This window comes from Lissotriton helveticus, chromosome 7, assembly GCF_964261635.1.
Source record: "Lissotriton helveticus chromosome 7, aLisHel1.1, whole genome shotgun sequence".
Taxonomy (NCBI): Eukaryota; Metazoa; Chordata; class Amphibia; order Caudata; family Salamandridae; genus Lissotriton; species Lissotriton helveticus.
The window spans coordinates 17,944,758-17,967,876 of NC_136068.1; the positions used below are offsets into that span (position 1 = coordinate 17,944,758).

A 23,119-nucleotide genomic window follows, 5' to 3' on the forward strand; every position below is an offset into this window, starting at 1 on the left:
AGAAGATACTGAGAAAGGAGTGTATGCTGTAATAGGAAGTGAGGGATGTCTGGTCAAGCAAAGAAAATGCCACTTGATAAACCATCGAAAATTGAGTGGCGAATCTCCTGAAAAAAAGGAGTTTTTCTATTTAGCACTTTTGCAACTTTTTAAGCCTTGGCGTGCAGAAGAGGAACTGCTTGGAGATTTCCTTTGTTATGAAGACTCATTCAATGCTGCCAAGGAGACCATAGAATGTTCTGCTTTTCCCAAATATGTAGAAATGTTGAATGTGGAAATTGAGCAGGAAGCAACGATTGCAGCTGAGATTGCCAGAGACAGTTCTCAGGACAGTCAGAGTTCTGCTTCATTGAGTCAGGATCCACTAGGAGGACCTCTTATCGAAAATGAAGCTGCCACTGCTATGAATGAAGTGGAAAGAGCCATGGCATATGCTCAGGAGGATGCGGTTAACTTAGAAGAGTTGGAAAGACAACTCAACGTTGAGCAGAGGAAAATATATGACGAGATTACCATGCAAATTGATCATGGATTAAGTCATGACAAGAAAGAGTGCTCATGTACGTCGTTGAAGCCTGTCCGACTGTACGTGAGTGGAGAAGCGGGAACTGGAAAAAGTTTCCTTATTAAAGCAATTTCATGTTATTTGCAGGAAAGGACAGAGTCATCGCTGTCTTGTGTTGTCACCGCTCCAACTGGACTGGCAGCACATAACATTAAAGGGATTACTTTACATCGTTTACTGATGCTGCCAGTGGAGCATGACAACAAATTAGAATATCACAAGCTATCTGGAGATGCTTGTTTTGAAGTTTCAAGAGTCTTGAGGAAAATGAAACTTCTTATCATTGACGAAGTAAGCATGGTTTCCAATGTCATGCTTGCCTTTGTGCATTTGAGAATGCAAGAAGTTCTCAAAACAGAGTATGATGTGTTATTTGGTGGCAAACACATCATTGTTTTCGGAGATCTTCTGCAGCTGACACCAGTGAAAGGGCAACCTGTGTTCAAAATGCTCACGCATGAAGATACCAGGAAGTGCTTAGGGAGCATTGGCAATGTCAATATATGGTTAAACTTCAATTATGCTGAACTGCATGAAAATATGCGTCAGACAAAGGATGAAGTTTACAAGACTATTCTACAAGATGTTAGAATTGGAAAAGTGACCGAGCATGGGAAAGAAGCTTTACATGCACGATTACTGACAAATTTATATCCAGACGAAGATGTTGTGCCTGAGAATATTTTTCAGAAAGTTACTGAGAAAAAATCTGGAATATGTTTGATGCCAACTCTTGCAGAATGTGCCAAATTCAATAACAAAATGTTGCATTTAGAAAAGCAAGAGATTGTGAAACTGGAAGCTATTGACAGAGTAGAGCATATGGGATCAACAATTATTTTGTCTGAGAATCTGAAAACAAAATTGGATTCATTAGAGAAGAGTATATCTAAAACTGCGGGTTTTGAAAAGACTCTGAATGTGTGCTTGAACTGCCGTATAATTTTAAGAAGGAATTTACATGTTGAAAGAGGTCTGGTAAATGGATCAATGGGTAATGTTGTTGATTTTGTGAAATACAGAAATAGAGATGGAATTGAATTTTTAAAAATTAAATTTGATGGCATTGAGGAAGTACAGCTAATTGGTCGTTGTTCTGCTAGATTTTTGCTTGTAAAAGACTTATATGTTCGTCGTAAGCAGTTTCCTGTTTGCTTGGCATATGCGGTGACAATCCATAAATCGCAAGGTTTAAGTGTAAACTGTGCATTGGTGAATATTGGCAGTTCTGTGTTCAAGGAGGGTATGGCATATGTGGCATTGTCACGAGTTAGAACTTTATCGGGATTGTACTTGATTGAGTGTGATGTCACAAACATTTGTGCGGATCTAGATTGTGTTAAGGAATACAATAGGTTAAGAAGAGAGTATGCGCCACATTTGCCTCAGTATCCTTTGTTTGAGAAACGTGTGGTAGGCCGGAAACGAAGAAATGTGACCAATACTGGGGAGGTTGTAGCAAAAAGACGAAAAGTTGATGAACCTGAAATTATAAGCAGAAACAAAAAGGATTCTGTTGAAGATGTTGTTGGTTTTCAATTTGAAAACAGTTCTGGTGTCAACTGCTATGCTAATGTAGTGGTTAATGTTTTGTTTTCTCTAGAAAATGTAAAAGAAGAGATTGTGGTCAGTTCTGATCAAAGATTTTGCAGTTTGTTAAATTCTGTGTTAGAGAAATGTAGCACTGATAGAACAAACATAGAAAGTGTGTCTGAAATTCGAAATCTGTTAGACAGATGTTCAGGCCAAACACAATTCTCTCAAAATAGTCAGCAAGATTGTCAGGAGTTTTTAATGTATATGCTTGATGTATTGCATGATGAAGGTGTAGATGTAGATCACCTGTTTGGGCTTTCTTATCAATGGCAGCATGACTGCGAGAACTGTAGGGTATCAAGTACTACTAGTGTAGACTCAGAAAGATTTATATATTTAACTTTGCCAGACAGTAAATCAGTCTCTTTTAATAAGCTAGTAAAAGCAGCTGATCACAACATGGAGTGTAGCCAATGTAAATCTGAAATGATGTCCACATTATTTATACGAACATATGGCCAGTATGTCATTTTAATGTTCCAACGATGTAGGCCTGATGGAACAAAATTGACAACTTTAATTAAAAATGTTGTGGCTTCACAGTTGTCAATATCAGGAAGGACTTTTGTAACTGTAGCAATTATATATCATGATGGTCCTTCAATAACATCAGGACATTATACAGCTTATTTAAAGTGTAGAAATGGCTGGTCATTCTGCAATGATTCTGTTTTAATTTTCAAAAAAAAATTGCCGTATGACCTTAAAAACTCTTACCTGGTGTTTTTAAAACCAACATTTTAGGGAAAGAATCTCGGGATGTGCTCTGAGGAATTTCAAGAAGTTCTAATGGCTCCTACACGATTTGGCCTTGAGGATAAGTGTAGTATAGAGACATAACTTCTTATCATAACACTGGACGTCATGGAGAAATACGTGCACTTTGAATGAGTTCAGAAAAACTGTTTCTTTTTATAAGCTAATTGAAGCAGCCAATCAAAACATGGAGTAGAGGGAATGTAAGTCTGCAATGCTGTCTACTGTTTTACATTGCTTTGTGATTAAAAGTGATGTAGAGAATTAAATAATTGTACTAGTCATAAAGGTAGTGTAAGTCTGCTTCATAGTAAGCAGTATCAGTGTGATAGGAAATGTAGAACATGATTGAGCAAGAAGGGGAAGATATTACTAGTCCAGGATTGTGAAAATGATGTTCAACATTTTAATTGTGAAAGTTGCGGAAATACAACATGACGGGATTGGTTTAAAAGAATTCTAAGAGTTATAAATGGCTCAGACACGATTTGGCCTTGTGGAAACGTGTGGTAGAGAGCGAGAAGTCATTTATTGTATGTAACATGTTTTTGAAAACGATGGAGGTTTTCTTTCAGAAAGTGGCGGGTTGAAAGTAATAACAGCACAACAGAGTGTAAGCTGTTCATAGGACATCCTTGGCCGTCATGGAAAGTAAGTTAACTTTAAGGAGTTTTGAATTCTGATTTGTTATGTTGTATGGGTTTTTTAAACACAATCATTTTGATTGTGTTTTTTTTTCCCCGCTGTTATATGATGAATACCTTCAAGTCACTGTTTTAGTGAAATTTGATACATTCTGAGAACAGCAAAAATAAACCATTTAACATGTATAATTAATTCGGTTCTGTTTGCATTTATGATGTACATGTAGAACTGTGTAGGAGGCATGGAGAAGGTGAGGCTTCTGTAAGTGTCAAAGTTGTTGCATACAGTGCTTATATTGTACGTAGTCTTTTATATTTCATTACTTTCACTGTTTCTGACTGATCTAAAAATTTTTTTTTAAAAAGAACAGTAAGTATAAGGGAAGGAAACAGACAGTTATGTTAAAAGAAACACAGCTATAGGGAATAAACTAGGGATACTGTTACCCGCAATCCTCTGCTGATGATGTCATTGAGCATGTCATGAATGATGTAATATGTGACATCATCAGCAGTGGATTACGGGTAATAGTATCTCTAGTTTACTCCCCTATAGCTGTCTTTCTTTTAACATAACTGTCTGTTTCCTTCCCTTATACTTACTGTTCTTTTTTTAAAAAAAAATTTTTGGGTTCGCTTCCGGTTCGCGTACCGGGGAGCGAACTGGGAAGCGAACTAAGAGAAATAGAGGTTGGCACAGTTCCAAATATTGTACCAATTTTTTAATAACGGGGAGGTAGTTCTGAAAAGAACTTTTTTTTTAATTGTTTTTGTTGTTTTATATTTTTTTTATTATTTTTCTGAACATTTTTTTACTTTTTTTGAATTTTTCTGAACAGTTTTATATTTTTTTTTGTTTTTTTTCGGAGGGGGCAACGAAAACGATTCATTGTAAAGGGCTCAACAGGAGCAACAAAACAAAAAAAAAGAATTTATTATTTGGGGCGTTTCGTACAAACTTGCATATGATAGTCAATAGCTCTGTTGATCAGAGTGATGCTTCTTTCTCCGTAGCAAATGAATCCCCTGCAATGTACGCAGACTTGTTTTACTTCACGAAATCTTGTTTGTATATTTGGCACCATCTCCCTGCCCTCTGGTCCAGTTACTTCCGGTACAACAGATCTTCTGGCCATAATAGGGAGATTATCTAGGTCGTTACGAAACTGTGCAGCACTGTAGTTGTTAGGATGCCACCTAGTCATATGGCGATGCATTGTGTAGTTTCCGAAACTGTATTTTTTGTCGGTCCCTCTGGACAGTCTATCTTGACATATAAGGCAAGTTACGTATCTTGCATTTACTTTTTTCTGACCTTTGGGAATTTTAAAAAATTGCCAAATGAAGTTTTCTTTCCGGTGAGACGTCCTGGGCTCCTCAGGCAAAAAGTGCCTCTCTTCGTGCTCGTCGTCCTGTTCCTCTTCTTCCTCTTCTTGTTGAATTATAACTTGAGCAGGTGGTCCACTCTTCCTTGGATGTGGTGGAGGTGGTGGGGAAGCACCAGCTGAAGCTACTAAAGAAGCCATTGCTCACTGGTAACAAAGGGTCTTTCTCTCACAATGATGAAAGTCAGAGTGAGGAAAGAAGGAGGGATTTTCATCATTTGGGAAAAACAATAGTTCTCAACCAATGAAAAGTGTTCATTTTATATTATATGACCTAGTCTTACATCATTAGGAAACCAAAAGTGAAATGAACCAATGAAAAGTGTTATTACCAAGTCACATGACCTGCTGTGTTTACGTTACGCGCTTTGCAGGGCCTCCCGGTTTGCTTCCAGAAACCTGTGCTTTGCGACTCGGTAAGCGTACCAGTTCGCTAACGTAGCACGTCATATGACGTATCACGCGACAACGCGAAACGTCATGCGGACGGGAGGCGTGATGATGTTGTTTTCTAACGCGGCAGTTGCGGTAAAGAAACGTTTACCGGCTCGCGGTCTATTTCGCGGCATCAAGGTCAGCTAACGGGAAGCTTCCCGATTCGCGAAGCGGGAACGAAGAAAAAAAAATATTTAAAAAAAAAGTTATTAATAAACATATAAAATATATTTTTGGATTTAAAGAAGAATACATTTTACAGCTACAGATATTAGCTGTTAAAAAACCAATGAAATTCACTGAAAAAACCATAGGTTATAGACCATATATAGTTAGGAATTAGCATTTACAAAACCTTGAAAATTCACTGAAAAAACCATAGGTTATAGACCATATATAGTTAGGAATTAGCATTTAAAAAACCTTATTTTACTCACACAAAACCATTGAAATTCCATATATAGTTAGTTGCACTAACTATATATCGCGCACCCGCAATCCACTGCTGATCATGTCACATATTACATCATTCATGACATGGTCAGTGACATCACTGATGACATCACTGATGACATCTCAAATGACATCACTGATGACATCAATGATGACATCAATGATGACATCTCATTTGACATCATTCTTGTGCTAATACGATAAACCTCTTCAGACTCTAATATAACCTTAGATACACTCAGTGTATACAGACACTCACACACTGTCACTCATCCATGGAGTTACTCACACACCTAGTCAGTCATGCAAATAAACAATCTCACCTCCATTTCTTCAACTATACAGTTATACACACCTTACTTATTCAAACATATACTAACACATATTTACTCTCTTATACAATCCCTGATACAAGTTCACAATGATCCATACAACCACTCACACATTCAGTGGCTCTCATGCACAGTTATTTATATATGCCAACTCTCACATGTACTGTGTTTTACATATGTACTTACTATGACATGTAGCATTGAGATATCCATTCACTCATCAATACACTCATGCACACAGTCAACTGCCCATGTAGCTGTTTCCACATGCACTCTTGAACTCATACACCTAGTGAATCAACTGCTCACACATCTATGCACAGAGTCACACACCTCCCAGCCACCCCTACACAAACTCAATCTCCCATACAAATATTTGGGCAACCAATCAATAACACATATAGCCTCTCGTATAGCTAATGATCAACACATGCAGCAGTTTACATCACAACAGACATTATGATGCACAAATTAAGACAGTTTAGTCACTAACCCATGCATTCAGTGAGACACATTTAATCACTCACTCATACAGTCAGTCACGCACCTACTAAATCCTTCATCCAGACACTTATACATCCACTCATTCTTCAATATGTAAAACATATTTAAACTTTACAGAAACACACAGTCACTGGATGATGTCATCAGTGATGTCATCAGTGATGTCATTTGAGATGTCATCAGTGATGTCATCAGTGATGTCACTGACCATGTCATGAATGATGTAATATGTGACATGATCAGCAGTGGATTGCGGGTGCGCGATATATAGTTAGTGCAACTAACTATATATGGAATTTCAATGGTTTTGTGTGAGTAAAATAAGGTTTTTTAAATGCTAATTCCTAACTATATATGGTCTATAACCTATGGTTTTTTCAGTGAATATATATATATATATATATATATATATATATATATATATATATATATATATATATATATATGGGTATTGCTCTGGGGTCCCCCCACGTGGACGGGACTATTCAGTGCTTATGATTTTGATGAGTATCCCCTGGAAGAGAAGATCTAAGTTAGCCTTGCACACATTCGAGCGTGGGCACCAGGATGCAGGCTCCCAATCTATAAATGTCACATGTATGTCACATGTCACATCCGGCTTCACTTACTCTGATTTCTGGAGTCCAGTAGTTTCCATCAAATCCACACTGACAGGTGCAGAGGCACTAAAAACAATTTCCTTGCCCCCCACACCCTCACCCTTCCCAGCTCTTTGTCTAACCTCCTATCCTTAGTACAGCTATATCCTCACCGTGCCACTCCAGGTGCAGGATTTATATAATTGTGCCATCATCAGACCTTGCATTGCAGCATAATTGGTTTCATATGTTGATTCTTATATATAAAGAAATGACATCCAATCAGAAACAGCCATTCTCCAGATAAATATAAAAAATAATTAACTAATAGGGGGCTGATAGCATTGCATGGGCCATGGAGACTTCTGAAGCCAAACACCACGGCGTAAGGGGTTGAAAGAAATACCAGCAGAACATACGCACAGACTGTACCCCAGTACAGCACGTGGGCACAAAGGGTTAATGTTAGCCGTTGAAACGCGACCAATTATAAACATGGACCCCCATGGTTCATCCATGAATTCATAATGAAGTTTTTGAATATACCATGAGGGTCCCCTGTGGACTCATTACCGCCTGACTTCAGAATAGACAGTTTTTTGGGGGGATACTGACTTTACTGGAGTTCCTCGCTTGGGCACAAAACTGACCAAACTCTACTGAATCTCCACCACAGGCTACAGAGGGAAGAGAGGACACTTGTGAACTCACCGCTTCCACTTCATTCACCTCTCAGGCATTGATGATAGAGAGTTTTTATAATTAAATGATTTGAACACAAGAATATTAACATGCAACACACAAATGTATTTACTGTGCGTTATCAATGTTGATCTGACTGTGGAAAACATAGGCCGTATTTTAACATGGACGTTAGGCTGCCATATTTTTTCTGTCCATGTATTTTCTTTATTTTTATTTCAGGGGAAAAACTGTATCAGCAACTTTGAAGATTATATCATCTGTTTCTTCTTTTCCACGTAAATGTTTATTTTACGCACTCATTATAGTATATGTTAAAAAGCAGCGTTTTGAGCTAAATGTGTCTCATTATGTTGCAGATAACTGGAGTCTGAAGAACATTTAGAAAGCCATCACTGTGCTTATGGTTGTGTAACTGATAACAATGATTTATCTTTCTGTTCCTGAAACCACACCTCCTGGAAGTCATGTGTATGTGTAGCAAAATTGGACAAAAACTGATTTAAACTCCTGCAGTGTAGACACAAGATCAGATGCCTTTGGTCCTTGCCAGAAGAAGCTTTGCCTGTCTCTTAGAGGGAATTAATTCTCTTTCCTATTACTTTTGATGCCCTTTCATTCTTGTAAGAAGTTTTACCTGTCTTTCAAATGCTCTCAAGCTGACACCTTCACTCTGATTTCTCCCCAGTTCCATGACCTTCTGCTAGCTTAGCAGTGCAGGGCATTCTCTTCATGGAAAACTGTTTTTCTCTGCTTTATTTGAGACAACTTTATACCTGTTTGCCTTTGCATTTATGATTTTGCATTGCTTTGAAATATATTGACTAATGCATGTATGTTTATTTATTTATACATTTCTAAATCGTTGGTTACGCCACCGGCGTGTCACCGCGCTAAGTAGACTCACTGGTAAGAGAACGGTCATAAAACCGTCCCAGAGTTACATACAGGCACATTACTACCGCCTTCGTTAACTTTAGGATGCAGAGGAAAATAACCATGGGGCATATTATCAAGGGGGTTTATCTCCGCTTTTTGGCTTTAAAAGCCAAGAAAGCGGAGATAAAATTATCTCCCTATTACCAAGCTGTCGCTAACACCAGTTAGCGACAGCTAATAGGAGATAGCGACCATCTTGGGCCCCGCTTTGCATGTCAGTGATATTTATCACTAATGACATGCAAAGTGGGCATGCCAAGATGTTAGCGACTGGAAACAGTCGCTAACATCGCTATCTCCTATTACCAACTTTTGGAGATATTCGCGCTAACCGCGAATATCTCCAAAAGCTAACACCTGCCCTGAGCAGTTCTTAGCCATGTTATCCAATGGGAGGTGGATAACATGGCTAAGAGCATTTGCTCGATAATGCATGAATATCGCTGACTTTTCAGCGATATTCATGCATTGCGGGAGTTTTTTATCGCATTTGCGATAAACCTTGCTAATAGCAAGGTTTATCTGCGATAAAAATCGCCGATGTGCGGCGATAATTTTTGTCTCTAAACAAGTTAGAGACAAAAATTATCGCTAGTTGTTGGTAATATACCCCCATGTTTTAATTTTTTTCCTGAATGTAGTTTCGCACGGTTCCGTTCTTAGGGTTTCCGGGACCTTGTTCCAAGATTTTGCCGCAAGATATCTGAATGACTGTGCCCCCATAACCATTCTTGTGGTCTGTATTCTTGGGACCTTTACTAATGCCCTTCCTTCCGATCGGCAAATTGTGGCCAGGAATACAATGTGTTATGAGAGAGTGCAGGTATCGCGGACCTTTTTCTGCAAGAATTTTATGGCAGTAACACGTTGACTTGAACTGGACTCTTTTTTCCACCGGCAGCCAATGTAAGTCCTCCAGGGCTTTTTTTGCAGAAGCTCTTCTGGGAAGACTCAATACCTACAGGGCTGCCGCATTATGCACCACCTCTAATTTGCCTAGCCCCTTCTTTGGCACTCCCAGATACAGTACGTTCCCATAATCTAATTGGGAAGTCTTGGGTGGTAGTAGGTCCAGAATGTTTTTAAGGTACCAAAGCACTAACCCTCTACCTTCCGTATTTGAACATCAAAAAACAATTTAGTGTCGAACCAGACTCCCACATTTTTTACTTCCATTTTGGGAGTAGTTACTGGGCCCAATGTTTCCGGCCACCATGCAGAGGACCATATATTCGGAGTTTTACCCACTATCATTACCTCTGTTTTATTCCCATTCAACTTCAGGCAGTGATTGGACATCCATTTTGCTACGTCCTCTAAGCACCTAGTAAAATTGAGCACTGTCTGTTATTTCCCAAGAATGTTACCATCAGCTGAGTATCATCAGCGTACGATACGATGGTAACCTGACGTTTTTACAGTAGCTCTGCCAGTGGTCCCACATATAGGTTGAATAGCGTGGGACTCAAAATTGATCCCTGTGGGACTCCCTGGGGCAATAGGATACTCTTGGATACTTGTGATTGCTGTAATACTTGAAAACTACATGACAAAATGAAGGATGCCATCCAATGTAATGCAATACCTTCTACACCACATTCCTCTAGTCTGTGCAAGTACAGTCCATGGGAGACTGTATCGAAAGCCGCACTTAAGTTCAACAGGATCATTGCAGCTGTCTGCCCCGTATCCGCCCAGTTTCTCAATGTGTCTGTAGCCAGTAACAGAGCTGATTCCATGGAGTGGGCTGTTCTAAAGCCAAATTGGGAAGGGTGTAATAGGTCATTTTTCTTTATATGGAAGGTTAGCTGTTTATTTACTAGTTTGTCCGCAATGTTCACGACAAATGGTAACAACGAGATTGGGCGTAAGTTTTCTAAAACTGATTGGTCTATGGATGGTTTTTTTTTCAACGGACGGACTATCGCTTGTTTCCATCTAGTAGGTACTTCCCCCTTCTGGAAGGAAGTTGTAATTAGCTCAGAGATGTAAGGCATGATAAGATCTGCTCCCATCAATAGTTGTTCTGGTCGTGCAGGATCTGTGGGGATCCAGATTTAATTCCTTTGGCGATTGTTTTAAGTTTGTTAAGTTCTAACATTTTAAATTCATTGAACATTTCTCCTAAAAATTTCTTCACCTTCCTAGGTTCTAAGCTGCTCCCCTGACGTGCTTCTGCTGGGAAAAAAATATATATTTTAGCCACCTTCCCTTCAAAGTATTCAGCAATTTTATTGTCGTTTTCTACTGAGGGTGTTTCTTCATCCTTGGGATTTCATAGGATTTAAGTGACTTTAATATGGAAAACATTTCTTTGGAGGAGCTCCTCGCTCTTTCTATTTTTCCCGTGTAGAACTCACACCTTGTTTCCTTAATTAATGTATGATACTTTTTTCGTTCTTTTTTATAACAGTCCTTGGCCTTATTGCAAAAATGTTTGCGCCAATTCCGCTCTAACTTCTTACACTCTTTTTTTGTTCTAGCAAGAGTTTCATTGTACCATGGTGCTGAAGCCTTCTGTCTCTTGGGACTCCTAGTACTCTATGGCGCTATCTCATCAACGGCACCTGTTGTTCATTCCTCAAATTGAGCATTGGCAATGTTTATATCTGTTCCTAGTATTGGCTTATTTTTTTCGAGTGCCTGCGAAAAGGAACTAAGATTAAACCCAGCCCATTTCCTGTGTTTAGCTTTTGGACACAGTGTTTTATATTTGCTTCTATTATACTACACTTCAAGGAGGATTTATGAATTATAGCAATTCCCTCTCCTCTTTGTTCCCTATCTTGCCTTTGAATCTCACAACCCTCCGGGAGTGTGTGTATGGTATCAGGATCAGAACTGTCATTTAGCCAGGTCTCTGTAAGAAGTAACGTATCTGGATTTTTTTCTTCTAGAATATCATAGATCTCCTATTTATGTCTAGCCATAGACCGACAATTTGATAGCATTAGTTACCACTTCGTAGCCTGTTTCTTGGAGTGATTCCTGTACGTGAGGTTAAAATTGCAGTGTAGGCATTTTAAAAACTTCCTATCAGCATTCACATTGTTTTTACATTTGGGTGAGATAGGCTTGTCCAGTCTCATTAAATCTTACCTTGAATATTCAATTCTCGTCTGGTATTTCAGACCTACATGGGGCCTGGCCCCTGGGCCCGGTCTGGCACGGATGTGCGGAGACGGGCTTGGCTTTCGCGCGCCTTCAGCGCACCAGTGGCACACCCACTGCACGTCCTGCGAAGCATCCAGTTTTATCGAGGAGGCAGGGGCCGCTCGAACGCCAACCTCCCTCGAAGCCGGAAGTTGTCCAATTCCCGCCACAAACAAACGGGATGATCCCGCGGTGGACCATGGAGAGGCAGTTTGCTGTTCTAAAGTTAGTACTTTTAATACTATAAGCCTAATTCTAGAAACAGTGCAGTTTAAAACAGATTTCCAACAGTTTTAAAAATGTGTAATAAGCAGCTTCTTGGCGCATGCAGCAAGTATCAAAGCTGTCTGCTTACTATCGCGCGTATGTACTATTGAATACCAGTTAATTTGATGATTTGAAATTGCAACGTTGCTAATCTTTTAATAAACCTTCATAGTTTGCAAATCCAATATCCTCTGTCCTTTATGTGGAGCCTATTGTGCTTCACATTACTGCACTGTGCTGATTTTGATGAGTGGCGTCGCTCGTAACTAAAGATTAATCGGAGAGCTCATTCTATACCCAAGTTTGCATCAAGATTTACACAGTGCAAAGCACTTCATCAGTGACCACAAGAGAAAATCATGGCGTGAGCAGGGGGTTGAGTAGCGCAGATGAGCAACTGCCATTGGCAAGTAGCGTTGCCCTACTGCTTTTCAGCAGTGTAAGGAAATATAAACAGATAGTACTCAATGTTATTATCATTTTATTTTTTCCTTTTACGGCCGCGGCAGCTTTGCCAGGCGGGGCGGGCTGCTCTTCTGACAGAGCCGGGGAGGTAAGGAGTGGTTTTCACTCCCTAAATGCGCATGAATGTTTGACCGGCTGTCTCGGGCCAAACAAACATTCGTGAGCACTTAGCATATTCTCCTGCATTGCAGCCTGGGTGGAAAACCTGCACAGGATCCCAGCCCCCATCTGAGCGCCGAACTATGGCCCTCAGACCAATTTCAATGCTGTATTGCAGCGTTGTGATTGGCTTAGGGGAGGCTGGCTGCGTCCTGATCCATTCCACTCAGAGGAAAAACGCGACGAGGAGGACGCGTGAGGAGGACCCGGCAAGGACGTAAGTTTCAATGTTATTTTTTATTTACCCCCACCCCTCCTGCCTTCCAGCCCCACCATCCCCTGTTCATGCCGGCCTCCACTGCCATTGACTCAGTGTAAAAGTGCTTGTGAAAGGGTGAGCATCAGAGTGAACAACTGAGTTTAAGTGTGTGCGAAGTGGTGGGGGAAGGTTTTGCTTTATCTAAGGTGACAGAACCATGCAATAGTTCACAAATCTGTCTTACCCGATTGGCCTTTGGAATGGCGGAGAATTCTTCTGAAAAGAAAGATTAACAAGAATTTACCAAAATAAATAATTACTTGGACACAAAATGTACATATATTCATACAGTATACCATCTGTGAGACACATTTACAGGATGTGACATTTCATACCTAAACCCAGATCACTACCGAGAGTAAAGATATGATGAAAATAATATTTGAAGTGTAAAAGCGACATACGTGAATGCCGAAAGTAGAGGAAGGACTGCAACATAATTCTACAGAACTCTGAAGTCACACTTGTCCACAACTAAAATCTGGACCAACTGGCGTAACATCATAGGAGTACAAAATGGTATCTAATAGCTGTTTCCTTCACTCAAAGACAAGGTCTTAATTGGGGACTCAACTGGTAGGCTGCTGCATCAGTTTAAACCCGCCAACCCTCCCCCTTGTCCCTAGCCTCTTCCAGTCTCCTCCACCAAAGCCATGACAGCACACAAGCCAGGAGCTCAGAATACATATATCCGTCACCTAAGAGTAGTGGGGAGCCGTATCATGATCAGCCGAGAGCCTGTTTTGCTGCCCTCAAGGTGTCTAAAGCTTAAAAACGTCTCCAAATTAATGCCTAACTATAAACAGATCAAGACAAGAAGCAGCAAGCAGAGATTGCATCTCCGTCCTAGACATGCTGTTTAAACTCATTGCATCAAGAAGGAGAAATGCAGAGTTATATGTGTGAACTTTAGATACACATGACGCAAAACAGGCGCTAGATTTATCTCTATAGGGCCCCAGGTTCCTAAAGAGGTCGCATTGTCGCACAGAGCCGACGTGCGTGCGTGCTCTTGCCAGATAGGTCCCCTAAACACTATCTTATGACTGAAAGCTGACTAGAACTTGGGGCCCCTTGGTGTATATATGGCTTGTTAAATCTTTGTGTCTCAATGTCTAGCATGGTCCTAGCTGCACTATCCAAACACCCTCATTTACGGGCGTGGTGAGTCTTCAGCAACCTCAACATAAACTTCTACGCCGACGACACCCAACTGATCCTCTCCCTCACTAAGGACCCCCTCACCGCCAAATCCAACCTCCACGAAGGAATGAAGGCCGTCTCCAACTGGATGAAGATCAGCCGACTGAAGCTGAACGCGGACAAGACGGAGTTCCTCATCCTCGGCTCCAACCCTTCAGCCTGGGATGACTCCTGGTGCCCTACAGCAGTGGGAGCAGCCCTGACACCCACTGACCACGCACGGAACCTGGGAGTCATCCACGACTCAACAATCTCCATGAACAAGCAAGTCAACGTAGTCTCCTCCTCCTGCTTCAACACCCTCCGCATACTCCGCAAGATCTACAGGTGGATCCCGACAGATACAAGAAGAACAGTCACCCAGGCCCTCGTCAGTAGCAGACTCGACTATGGAAACGCCCTCTACCCGGGAGCCCCGGCCAACCTCATCAAACGACTGCAACGCATTCAAAACACCTCTGCATGCCTGATCCTCGACGTACCACGCCACAGCCACATCACCCCCCACCTGAGAACCCTGCATTGGCGCCCCATCAACTAGAGGATTTCCTTCAAGCTCCTCATCCACGCACACAAGGCACTCCATAAGACCGGCCCAGCCTACCTCAACAGACGACTCTTCTTCTACATCCCCAACCGCCAGCTCCGTTCCGCCGACCTCGCCCTCGCCACCGTCCCTCCCATCCGAAGAACAACCACTGGTGGCAGATCCTTCTCCCACCTCGCCGCCAAGACCTGGAACACCCTCCCACTGAGCCTACGACAGACCCAAGACCTGCTGACCTTCAAGAGGCTACTCAAGACCTGGCTGTTCGACCATTGGCGCCCCCCCTTTTTTTCCCCCCAGCGCCTTGAGACCCTCACGGGTAAGTAGTGCGCTCTACAAATTCTTGATTGATTGATTGATTGAATGTTGGCATTGGGTAGCACACAATGCACCAGTGCTAGGAGACAGCAGAAACATGTAATATCTTAGTAGATACAGCATATTTCTGATGTCTCCCTTTCACACAGCGTTGCTTGAAAAAATTGTAAATCTGTCCCCATGGGAGCAGTTTATCATTTGAGAATCATGTCATTGATTTTAACCACGCCCTATTAATAATGGTAAGTGCTTTCTAACTTGTGAACCAGTTATGGGGACAAGTCAGAGTCTCATCTTGTATGAAACATCTGGAAGCTGTCAGCATAGAGTGACACTAAATGAAATAAGTCTAAATCCTCCCTTTAGACCAATTTCCATGTTACCACCCTGGTGTAAGTTTCAGGAAAAGCGTAATTTAACTCAGCTGGAGGATAATCCCAGTCTAGAGTCCTCTCAGGCTAGACTAAGGCTGGAAGAAGTACAGGACTAGTAATGGTCTCTGACCGCTATGACCTTCTCAGATGGGTGGTTAAAGGTGAGGTGAGGTCAGCATCATCCTTATGGATCACTCAACACGAAACCCTACTCACGACTAAGAACGGATGGCTTTTCCGTCTCTCTTGTAAGTGGACTCACCTCTTTTCAGCTAGTTAAGTCCTGCATCCTTTTTCAACCCAAGCCCAGAAAATTAAACATTTTTAGGGTCTTTTCTGACCGTTTAATATTTACTATCTATATTCGTCTCTTTTTCCTCCTCGTGAAGCAACTGCAGGAAGGTATTGCCTATATGCTGATGACACCCCGTTCATTTGGGGATCTTCCCGCAAACACTGAAACATTGTGGTGATGAGTCTTTCACACTGCATTCCACATTCTATGCTCCATTGCTAAAGGGTGTGGAATGCAAGGAGAAAGATAACCAAGGGAAGATTCTGTTTAAATCAGGTGGAGTCTGGAGGCTGTTGAGACTGTGGCCAATAAACCAACTCTTCTACAATCAACTGTCTTTGGTGTGATTTGTGAATACTTCCACAAACATCCTCAATGTCCCTCAGCCTTTCTTGGACACATTGGTGGATGTTATTGAGTTACATGAAACTGAACCCTTTGAAACTTGAGTGGCCAGTTACTTCAGCAGGTAGCATGACATCTGAATTATTAGAGAGGCCTGAAGTTATGGGGCCTTGTACACCCCCTCCTAAATCGTTCACAATCTTGGGAGGTGGACGGTGACAATCTATTGCTAGAGACACAGATTTCCAAAGCTGCAGCGCCTGTTTTCGCCAAATGAAGACAATGTGCTGAACTCTTTATACTATTTACAACAAGGGGGGGGTGATGGACAGAGTCTCTGAATTAAGCAGAGTACTCTCACCCAGTCAAGAGATCAGGGCTAGATCCAACACCGTTTTTTAGCTCATTGCACCATCCCAGTTTCAGAACCTGGCTGTATGCAAATTAGTCTGTCCCTGGCCCAGTGCATCATGGGAACAGGGCAGACCAGACTACAAAAGCCAATTCTTACACTGGGAAGGAAACAAGCTTCCGGGGACCGGTTTCTGGCATTTCAGCCGTCTTCGGCCCGACTTGCTTGAATCCTGATGGTGCAATGAGCAAGGGACTCACATCTGAGTATACCCTTCCACGCTCAGGGTGGACAAAATTATTTACAACAAGGGGTGGTGATGGACAGAGTCTCTGAATTAAGCAGAGTACTCTCACCCAATCAAGAGATCAGGGCTAGATCCAACACCGTTTTTTAGCTCATTGCACCATCCCAGTTTCAGAACCTGGCTGTATGCAAATTAGTCTGTCCCTGGCCCAGTGCATCATGGGAACAGGGCAGACCAGACTACAAAAGCCAATTCTTACACTGGGAAGGAAACAAGCTTCCGGGGACCGGTTTCTGGCATTTCAGCCGTCTTCGGCCCGGCTTGCTTGAATCCTGATGGTGCAATGAGCAAGGGACTCACATCTGAGTATACCCTTCCACGCTTAGGGTGGACAAAATTATTTACAACAAGGGGTGGTGATGGACAGAGTCTCTGAATTAAGCAGAGTACTCTCACCCAGTCAAGAGATCAGGGCTAGATCCAACACCGTTTTTTAGCTCATTGCACCATCCCAGTTTCAGAACCTGGCTGTATGCAAATTAGTCTGTCCCTGGCCCAGTGCATCATGGGAACAGGGCAGACCAGACTACAAAAGCCAATTCTTACACTGGGAAGGAAACAAGCTTCCGGGGACCGGTTTCTGGCATTTCAGCCGTCTTCGGCCCGGCTTGCTTGAATCCTGATGGTGCAATGAGCAAGGGACTCACATCTGAGTATACCCTTCCACGCTTAGGGTGGACAAAATTATTTACAACAAGGGGTGGTGATGGACAGAGTCTCTGAATTAAGCAGAGTACTCTCACCCAGTCAAGAGATCAGGGCTAGATCCAACACCGTTTTTTAGCTCATTGCACCATCCCAGTTTCAGAACCTGGCTGTATGCAAATTAGTCTGTCCCTGGCCCAGTGCATCATGGGAACAGGGCAGACCAGACTACAAAAGCCAATTCTTACACTGGGAAGGAAACAAGCTTCCCAGGACCGGTTTCTGGCATTTCAGCCGTCTTCGGCCCGGCTTGCTTGAATCCTGATGGTGCAATGAGCAAGGGACTCACATCTGAGTATACCCTTCCACGCTTAGGGTGGACAAAATTATTTACAACAAGGGGTGGTGATGGACAGAGTCTCTGGATTAAGCAGAGTACTCTCACCCAGTCAAGAGATCAGGGCTAGATCCAACACCGTTTTTTAGCTCATTGCACCATCCCAGTTTCAGAACCTGGCTGTATGCAAATTAGTCTGCCCCTGGCCCAGTGCATCATGGGAACAGGGCAGACCAGACTACAAAAGCCAATTCTTACACTGGGAAGGAAACAAGCTTCCGGGGACCGGTTTCTGGCATTTCAGCCGTCTTCGGCCCGGCTTGCTTGAATCCTGATGGTGCAATGAGCAAGGGACTCACATCTGAGTATACCCTTCCACGCTTAGGGTGGACAAAATTATTTACAACAAGGGGTGGTGATGGACAGAGTCTCTGAATTAAGCAGAGTACTCTCACCCAGTCAAGAGATCAGGGCTAGATCCAACACCGTTTTTTAGCTCATTGCACCATCCCAGTTTCAGAACCTGGCTGTATGCAAATTAGTCTGTCCCTGGCCCAGTGCATCATGGGAACAGGGCAGACCAGACTACAAAAGCCAATTCTTACACTGGGAAGGAAACAAGCTTCCGGGGACCGGTTTCTGGCATTTCAGCCGTCTTCGGCCCGGCTTGCTTGAATCCTGATGGTGCAATGAGCAAGGGACTCACATCTGAGTATACCCTTCCACGCTTAGGGTGGACAAAATTATTTACAACAAGGGGTGGTGATGGACAGAGTCTCTGAATTAAGCAGAGTACTCTCACCCAGTCAAGAGATCAGGGCTAGATCCAACACCGTTTTTTTTTTTAGCTCATTGCACCATCCCAGTTTCAGAACCTGGCTGTATGCAAATTAGTCTGTCCCTGGCCCAGTGCATCATGGGAACAGGGCAGACCATACTACAAAAGCCAATTCTTACACTGGGAAGGAAACAAGCTTCCGGGGACCGGTTTCTGGCATTTCAGCCGTCTTCGGCCCGGCTTGCTTGAATCCTGATGGTGCAATGAGCAAGGGACTCACATCTGAGTATACCCTTCCACACTTAGGGTGGACAAAATTGTTTACAACAAGGGGTGGTGATGGACAGAGTCTCTGAATTAAGCAGAGTACTCTCACCCAGTCAAGAGATCAGGGCTAGATCCAACACCGTTTTTTAGCTCATTGCACCATCCCAGTTTCAGAACCTGGCTGTATGCAAATTAGTCTGTCCCTGGCCCAGTGCATCATGGGAACAGGGCAGACCAGACTACAAAAGCCAATTGTTACACTGGGAAGGAAACAAGCTTCCGGGGACCGGTTTCTGGCATTTCAGCCGTCTTCGGCCCGGCTTGCTTGAATCCTGATGGTGCAATGAGCAAGGGACTCACATCTGAGTATACCCTTCCACGCTTAGGGTGGACAAAATTATTTACAACAAGGGGTGGTGATGGACAGAGTCTCTGAATTAAGCAGAGTACTCTCACCCAGTCAAGAGATCAGGGCTAGATCCAACACCGTTTTTTAGCTCATTGCACCATCCCAGTTTCAGAACCTGGCTGTATGCAAATTAGTCTGTCCCTGGCCCAGTGCATCATGGGAACAGGGCAGACCAGACTACAAAAGCCAATTCTTACACTGGGAAGGAAACAAGCTTCAGTAAGAATTGGCTTTTGTAGTTTGGTTTGCCCTGTTCCCATCATGCACTGGGACAGGAACAGACTAATTTGCATACAGCCAGGTTCTGAAACTGGGATGGTGCAGTGAGCTAAAAAACGGTGTTGGATCTAGCCCTGATCTCTTGACAGGGTGAGAGTATTCTGCTTAATTCAGAGACTCTGTCCCTCACCACCCCTTGTTGTAAATATTTTTGTCCACCCTAAGCGTGGAAGGGTATACTCAGACATGAGTCCCTTGCTCATTGCACCATCAGGATTCAAGCAAGCCGGGCCGAAGACGGCTGTAATGCCAGAAACCGGTAAAAAAAAAACCGGAAGCTTGTTTCCTTCCCAGTGTAAGAATTGGCTTTTGTAGTTTGGTTTGCCCTGTTCCCATCATGCACTGGGACAGGAACAGACTAATTTGCATACTGTCGTTTATTTCTATAGGTTCTGAATCAGTCCCCCTATTCCTGACCCTATTCTGGTTAAACTAACTATCAAGTTAACTAACAGTCAGCCCATGAGGCAAGAAAACCCCCATGATGCAGATACCGTTATCTGACGCAGTCACACTACGGCACAGGAACGTGTTATCTGATTAGGTCATAACGCTTGAGATCTAATTAGACAAGCGACATTCCTCCAGCCCCTGATAAGGCATACGACGTTCTCATAACAAATCAAACCTATGACAACCTGGATAATCCGTGCGGCCATTGTTTTGATTTCACAGAGAACTTTTGCAAAAGAATGTGCTAACGAGCAAGTCGTATGACATCTTTATTGACGTACCTATGTCCATCCTTACGTCAATCTCGGCACCTTTAAGGTATAAATATTGCCGACCTTGCCCTATGCAAACACACGCGTGGTGACAAGACGGAGCAGCCATACTTGCCGAAGCCGAGAGCAGAAGCAGACCCCGCTGGCGCAGCCCCGCCTTCCTGACGCGCTGAGAGACGCGCTGCTATCTCAAGCCGAGAGACCCAGCACCGGCGCTTTCGGGCAGCCTTCGCAGGCAGCCTGGAATATCGAGAGCAGAGAAAGAGATACCATTCCTCATTCATCCTAAATTCCAGGTACAGAACTGAATAACCCCTCACAGAGAATTCTTTAGTTATTCACTTGGCAAAAACAAACTTAACTTAAACTGTAACTTTCTATTCCCGCCCACGCATTAGACTTAGGTCAGGTACACGGGGTAGGCGTATTTAGAAACACCAGTTGAGTACGTTTAGTCAAATGTATATGTGTATGTAAATATATTTTAATCATTTTAAACATCATATGGCTCAGAAACCATATCAATGTTTTTACAGTATTATTTTATACTATTGCTTTTAATGTATGCACTTTACTTAACTATAAGTATTGCAATAATATCGATCCATTTCTCATGTATGAGAAAAGAGACTGATCAATAAATAACACCTTTTTATTGAACACGCCCATCTCTTCCTTTTCTCTACATTCTGATGAGACTAAGAATGCACGTACTGACTGAGTAAAATAATTGCCTTGTGCTCACACGACTCTCGAGAATGACTCTTGATTAGGGGAGAGCAAAGTTGTCATGTTCTATGGTTGTCAGAAACTAAATCCCTTCTTGTCTAATCAGGGAAGTTAATCCTTCCTTGAACATTTGAGAAAGTTTCTAGCGAACTCTGAGCTTAGCTGGTAAACCCAAAAATTAAGTCTAGTATCGACAGTAGTAGACCTAGTTAACGTCTGGCCTAGGCCTTTACTGCTGTAGGTACTATTCCAATGCGCAGAGCCTATTGGGAAGATAGGAACTACACTACATGGCGCCCAACGCGTTTGGAAAGGGCGATAAAACTAACGTAAGACATTTAGAGTAACTCAGTCGTGCTTTCTCACTCAGACCCCTTTTCCCAAATACTCCAAAGACGTCTGGAGTGGGTGAAAGGTTATATCCTCCAAAACCTCGCAGGAGGGAACTCCTATGTATGGTTCTTGGTCAAGTCAACGTTGAAGGATAAACAGTTCCAAAATATTGTACATCTAATCTTTGTTCCATAAAGAAACCTGATCTGCAAACAAACATAATACCATCCTGTCTGTAAAATGGCAGAGAGTGATGATGAAAGAGAGGCAGTTAGATTAGCAACTGAACTCGCAGATGCTGATGCTACCATGCAAGCAGCAGACGCGGATATAATACTCATTCCGGTCATTAAAAGGAGATCTATAACCTTAAAACTTATAGAAAATGGACTGACACCTAGAGGTGGCACAGTCATATTCGTAATTGAGGCACACGAATATCGGCAGACAGAGGTATACTATTCATGGATACATTTTCCAGCAGCAAATGCTGTAACAAAGTACTTCCACTATTACAAAGTAGAGGAACCTCCTGAAACGTACACTCCTTTCGAGGAGGTGGAAGTACCACTCAAATTCCAAGAGCATTTGCTCTTATTTGATGGCGCCCTAAAACATAACAATCACATTACAAGGCTCGGTCCTTTAGGAAGACCAGGAGCAATGTGGCCGGTCTTAGCCGGATACACACCACATCCAGACATCGAAAGAATGCCTGCAGCAGAGCTGTTAATACAGCTAAAACAACTACTAAAAATTCATAGACAATTAGTTCAGTATGTAATGCGGACTTCAACAATTCAGCCAGCGATTAAACTTCCACAGCTGACCCCTCACCAGGGGAACACAAATAAAATCACACCACAGAACATCCAATCCTGCCTAGGTAAAGTTCCAGCTAAACGGGAACATATACCATTCTGGTTGGCACAGAAAATCACCCAAATAGAGGCGGTGTTTCCTGACACCACCCCGCTGGAAAAACACAGGATTCTGACTATATGTCTCCCAATGGGAATCGCACCACACACTGAGGACTGTGACACTTGGGGTACAGTCTTTGCTTCCATCTACACAAAAACGCACGGTGTTCCATCCATTTCGGTAATACCAGATGTGCTCAAACAAATTCAAGATGAATACGGTCCAGAACCTGCTTTAACTCTTGGTATGAAATTACTAAAAGACTTCAAGCAGGTCTCGGCTATATTATTAGCCAACATAAAAGGTGAAGCAGCAAACGTGGCGATCCGCCAGAGGTTAAAAGAGACAGATATAGCAGACCAACCAGCTGAAATAGCCAGAATCATAGAAAAATCCTATGAAGAACTAGGCAGAGATAGTCTAGGTGGAATACCAGTAAAACCGCAACTGACTACAAGTCCAGAAAAAATATTTTTTAATAATAATAATTCACCAAAAAAGAACTGGGATGGAAACAAACAATCCAATCCTAAAGAAAAGAAACTTCCAGTCCAGAGGAAGGTCTCCGAGGCGAAGAGAGAAATCTCCAAACCAAAGACAGAGGTCACCGCAGAGTGACCCCTCTGGGAATAGATATAACCTTAGAAATAGGGATAATATTAAAAAACCTGATAGATATCAAGACATTGATACACGTCCCTCTCAATCTTTTCAGAATTCCTCGCAGAAATCGGAAAGA

The 23,119-nt window shown here is 42.5% G+C and overlaps 1 long non-coding RNA gene across 1 annotated transcript in view; it reads right to left on the reverse strand.

Moving 5' to 3' along the window:
• LOC144766577 (uncharacterized) overlaps nucleotides 1-23,119 on the reverse strand; it is a 132,137-nt gene that overhangs the window by 11,751 nt on the left and 97,267 nt on the right. The window contains exon 2 of the long non-coding RNA XR_013597845.1: nucleotides 13,398-13,429. This is a non-coding gene — a long non-coding RNA (uncharacterized LOC144766577). The remainder of the gene's footprint in view (nucleotides 1-13,397; nucleotides 13,430-23,119) is intronic.